The sequence below is a fragment of the Saimiri boliviensis genome, chromosome 1 (assembly GCF_048565385.1).
Source record: "Saimiri boliviensis isolate mSaiBol1 chromosome 1, mSaiBol1.pri, whole genome shotgun sequence".
Lineage (NCBI taxonomy): Eukaryota > Metazoa > Chordata > Mammalia > Primates > Cebidae > Saimiri > Saimiri boliviensis.
The window spans coordinates 103,432,694-103,438,530 of NC_133449.1; positions in this window are offsets into that span (position 1 = coordinate 103,432,694).

The following is a 5,837-nucleotide window of genomic DNA, read 5'->3' on the forward strand; positions in this document are numbered from 1 at the left end:
ATTTTAAAAATTTTTTGTTTTGTTTTTACTTTTGTTTTTGAGACAAAGTCTCGCTGTGTTGCCCAGTCTGGAGTGCAATGGCTCGATCTTGGCTCACTGCAACCTCCGCCTCCTGGATTTAAGTGATTCTCCTTCATCAGCCTCCTGAGTTGCTGGGATTACAGGTGCATGCTACCATGCTTGGCTAATTTTTTTGTATTTTTAGTAGAGATGGGGTTTCACCATGTTGGTCAGTCTGGTCTTGAACTGCTGACCTCATGATCCACCCACCTAGGCCTCCCAGAGTAAATTTTTTTTTATAGTGAAAAAATGAGGGATCAGAACCATTCAGGCCATAGGCATAGGCAAGGACTTCATGACCAAAACACCAAAAGCATTGGCAACAAAAGCCAAAATAGGCAAATGGGACCTAATCAAACTCCACAGCTTCTGCACAGCAAAAGAAACAGTCATTAGAGTGAATTGGCAACCGACAGAATGGAAAACATTTTTGCAATCTACCCATCTGACAAAGGGCTGATATCCAGAATCTACAAAGAACTAAAACAGATTTACAAGAAAAAAACAAACAAGCCTGTTCAAAAGTGGGCAAAGAATATGAACAGACACTTTACAAAAGAAGACATACATAAGGTCAACAAACATATGAAAAAACGCTCATCATCACTGGTCATTAGAGAAATGAAAATCAAAACTACATTGAGATACCACCTCATGCCAGTTAGAATGGCGATCATTAAAAAATCTGGAGACAACAGATGCTGGAGAGGATGTGGAGAAATAGGAACATTTTTACACTGTTGGTGGGAGTGTAAATTAATTCAACCATTGTGGAAGACAGTGTGGCAATTCCACAAGGACCTAGAAATAGAAATTCCATTTGACCCAGCAATCCCATTACTGGGTATATAGCCAAAGGATTATAAGGACACATGCACATGAATGTTCATTGCAGCACTCTTTACAATAGCAAAGACCTCGAACCAACCCAAATGCCCATCGATGATAGACTGGACAGGGAAAATGTGGCACATATACACCATGGAATACTATGCAGCCATCAAAAACGATGAGTTCATGTCCTTTGTAGGGACATGGATGAACCTGGAAACTATCATTCTCAGCAAACTGACACAAGAGCAGAAAATTAAACACCGCATGTTCTTGCTCATAGGCGGGTGTTGAACAATGAAAACACATGGACACAGGGAGGGGAGCATCACACACTGGGGTCTGTCAGGGAGAAATAGGGGAGGGACAGTGGGGGATGGGGAGTTGGGGAGAGATAGCATGGGGAGAAATGCCAGACATAAGTGATGGGGAGGAAGGCAGCAAATCACACTGCCATGTGTGTATCTATGCAACAGTCTTGCATGTTCTTCACATGTACCCCAAAACCTAAAATGCAATTAAAAAATTAATTGAAAAATGAGGGGTTAGGAGTGGTGGCTCACACCTATATTCCCAACACTTTGGGAGGCCAAGGTGGGCGGACTGCTTGAGCCCAGGAGTTCTAGACCAGTGTAGGCAACATGGCGGGACCCTGTCTCTACAAAAAATACCAAAAAATTACCAGGCATGGCAGCATGCATGGCTGAATTCCTGTGTTTAAATCTCTTGCTGGTGGGGCATGGTGAGCCACTGTGCCTGCCCAGAAAGAGACTTAAACTCAGGAATTCTGATAAATTTTATTTCATAAGATTCTCACTTCAAAAAAAAGAAATGGCTGCATATAATGATGCATGCTTTTGTTCCAGCTACTGGGGAGTCTGGGGCAGGAAGATAGCCTGAGCTCAGAAGTTGGAAGCTAGCCTGGGCAACATAGTGAGACCTCATTAAAAAAAAGAGAAAGGAAAAGAGGCCAGGCATGGTGGTTTGCTCCCATAATCCCAGCACTTTGGGAGGCTGAGGCAGGTGGATCACCTTAGGTCAGGAGTTTGAGACCAGCCTGGCCAACATGACGAAACCCAGTATCTACCAAAAATACAAAAAAATTAGCTAGGTTTGGTAGTGGGTGCCTGTAAACCCAGCTACTTGGGAGGCTGAAGCAAGATAATTGCTTGAACCTGGGAGGTGAAGGTTGCAGTGAGCAAGGATTGCACCGTTGCACTCCAGCCTGGGTGACAGAGCAGAACTGGTCTTTAAAGAAATAAATAAAAGGTGCATTTGTATGTATATGCTCTGTATTAGTTAAATATTACTGTATAACAAACCACTCCAAAATTTAGTCCTTAAAACAATCAACAGTCTCTTTACTTATAATTCTGTGGGTCAGCAATTTAGGCTGTGATCAGCTGGGTGGTTCTGCTAGTTTTACCTTGAATCCCTCAAGCAGCTGCAGTCATCTTGTGGCTGGACTAGGGCTAGATAGCTTAGCATAGCCTCATTCACATGTCTGGTGATGGGTGCTGGTTCTTAGCTAGGCCTCTCTAACTGACTTGGGGGTGTGTGTGTGTGTGTGTGTGTGTGTGCGTGTGTGTGTGATGGGGTCTCTTACTTTTGAGATAGTCTCGCTCTGTTACCCAAGCTGCAGTGTAGTAGCCCAGTTAGGGCTCACTATAACCTCTGTGTCTCAGGCTCAAGCCATCCCCCTGTCTCAGCCTCCTGGGTAACTGAGACTACAGGTGCATGCCACCATGCCTGGCTTTTTTTTGTAGAAACAGGGGCTTGCTATGTTGCCCAAGACGGTCTCGAACTCCTGGGCTCAAGCCATCCTCTCAATTTAGCCTCTGAAAGTGCTGCCATTATAGGTGTGATCCTCTGTGCCCAGCCTTGTGCTTCTTTATACAGCAGTGGAAGGACTTCCAAAGGGCAAGGGCAGAAGCTGCAAGATCTTTTGAGATCTAGGTGTGTGATGGTTAATGTTATATATCAACTTCACTGGGCTAAGGAATGACCAGATCGCTGGTGAAAGATTTCTGGGTGTGACTTGGAGGGTGTCTCTCGGGGACACTAGCATTTGAATCAGGAGACTGAGTACAGAATTTGGCCTTCTCCAATGTGAATGAGCATCAGCCCATCTATTTGGGGCCCAAATAGAACAAAAAATTCAAGGAAGGTGAGTCTCTCTCTCTCTTTCTCTTCTTGAGCTGGGACTCCTATCTTCCCCTGCTCCTGAGCTCAAGAGATCCTCCTGCCTCAGCTTCCCAAAGTGCTGGGATTAGAGGTGTGAGCCACTGCACTCGTCCTAAATGTCTTAACTTTGCAAATTTTCAAAAATGTATACAACCATGTGAACACATTGCCAGGGTTCTCTTCTGGGTCTTAATGAGGGGCTTGTGCCACTGGGACCCTGAAGCTTAAGTTTCATTAGTTTCTGGGTAAATATCTGGGGTAGGCAGGATAATGGCTCCCAAAGATGTCCACATTCTAATCCTTGAAACCTGTGAGTATGTTGCTTTGCATGGCAAAAGGGATTTTGCTGGTGTGAATAAGTTAAGGATTTTAGGCCCGGCTTGGTGGCTCATGCCTGTAATCCCAGCACTTTGGGAGGCCAAGGCGGGTGGTTAGGAGTTGGAGACCAGCCTGGCCAACATGGCAAAACCCCATGTCTACTAAAAATACAAAAATTAGCCAGATATGGTGGTTCATGCCTGTAGTTCCAGCTACTCAGGAGGCTGACTCGAGAGAATCACTTGAACCCTAGGGGGCAGAGGTTGCAGTGAGCAGAGATGGCACCACTGCATTCCATCCTGGATGACAGAGCAAGACTCTGTTTCAAAAAAAAAAAAAAAAAAAAAAAGCCGGGCACGGTGGCTCAAGCCTGTAATCCCAGCACTTTGGGAGGCTGAGGCGGGTGGATCACGAGGTCAAGAGATCAGGACCATCCCGGTCAACATGGTGAAACCCCGTCTCTACTAAAAATACAAAAAATTAGCTGGGCATGGTGGCACGTGCCTGTAATCCCAGCTACTCAGGAGGCTGAGGCAGGAGAATTGCCTGAACCCAGGAGGCGGAGGTTGCAGTGAGCCAAGATTGCCCCATTGCACTCCAGCCTGGGTAACAAGAGCGAAAGTCCATCTCAAAAAAAAAAAAAAAAAAAAAAAAGTTAAGGATCTTGAGATGAAGAGATTATCTAGGGTTATCAGGGTTTGCTCAATATAATCACAATAGTTCTTTCAGCCTGCTTAGTAGCCGGGACCACAGGCACATGCCACACACGCCCAGCTAATTTTTGTTTTTTATAGAGACCGGGTTTTGCCATATTGCCCAGGCACATCTCAAACTCCTGGGCTCAAGTGATCCTCCCACCCAGCTTCACAAAGTGCTGGGATTACAGGTATGAGGCACCACGCCCAGCCCACAGAGGTTCTTATATGTGAAAGAGGGAGCATTAGAGTGTGAGCCACTATGCCCAGCCAGTGTGATCATTTTAAAGGTTAAGTCAAATCACATCACTCCTCCACTCAAAACACTCCAAGACTTCATGTTTCACTCCAAGTAAACGTTTTTTTGTTTTGTTTTGTTTTGAGGAGTTTCACTCTTGTTGCACAGGCTGGAGTGCATGACACGATCTTGGCTCCCTGTAACCTCTGCCATTCAGGTTCAAGGGATTCTCCTAGCAGCCTCTCAAGTAGCTGGGATTACAGGCATGTGCACCATGGCTGGCTAATTTTGTATTTTTAGTAGAGATGGAGTATCACCATGTTGGCCCGGCTGGTCTTGAACTCCTGACCTCAGGTGATCCACTGGCCTCAGCTTCCCAAAGTGTTAGGATTACAGGCATGAGCCACTATGCCCAGCAGATCTAGCTATGTTAATAGAGATTCTTAGCCGGGCACGGTGGCTCACACCTGTAATCCCAGCACTTTGGGATGTTGCAGTGAGCCCAGATCGAGCTACTACACTCCATGCTGGGTGACAGAGTGAGACTCTGTATCAAAAGGAAGAAAAAAAAAAAAAGAGAGAGAGAGAGATTCTTTACACATGCAAAATTTCCCCTATAAAGAATAGCTTTGGGCTGGGCGTGGTGGCTCAAGCCTGTAATCCCAGCACTTTGGGAGGCTGAGGCTGGTGGATCACGAGGTCAAGAGATTGAGACCATCCTGGTCAACATGGTGAAACCCCATCTCTACTAAAAATACAAAAAATTAGCTGGGCCTGGTGGTGCGTGCCTGTAATCCCAGCTACTCAGAAGGCTTAGGCAGAATTGCCTGAACCCAGGAGGCGGAGGTTGCGGTGAGCCGAGATCACGCCATTGCACTCCAGCCTGGGTAACAAGAGCAAACTTCTGTCTCAAAAAAAAAAAAAAAAAAAAAAAAAGAATAGCTTTGTAGGGCCATTTTAAAATATGGCAAAGAAACATGTTTTTGTGTAAAATATTTTGATTTTCTTCCTTGTCTCCTAATGTTACGACAGAGTCAGGTTGGAAAGTTAGTCACACCATACAGGGTTAAAGAAAACTCACCTGATGAGAATTTATTATTTGTAGGGCACGACTCCCCAGACCCCTTAGATAGGAATTTGGACAAGATAAAAAAAAAAAAAATCACAGTTTAGGCTTCAGGACAAATCCAGGTCAGTCTGTGGGCATGTTAAGTTTGAGATGCTCTCAGATGTCCATGTGGAGATGTTGATTGGCAATCAGATATATAAATTTGGAATAAAGGAGAGAGGTCTAGGCTAGAGATATAAATTCAGGAATAATCTTACAGTAATTAAATCCATGAGGCCAGGCGCAGTGGCTCACACCTGTAATCCCAGCACTTTGGGGGGCCAAGGTGGGCAGATCACCTGTGGTCAGAAGTTCAAGACAAACTTGGCCAACCGGTCAAACCTTGTCTCTACTAAAAAAAAAAAAAAAAAAAAAAAAAAATTAGCTGGGCATGTTGGTAGGC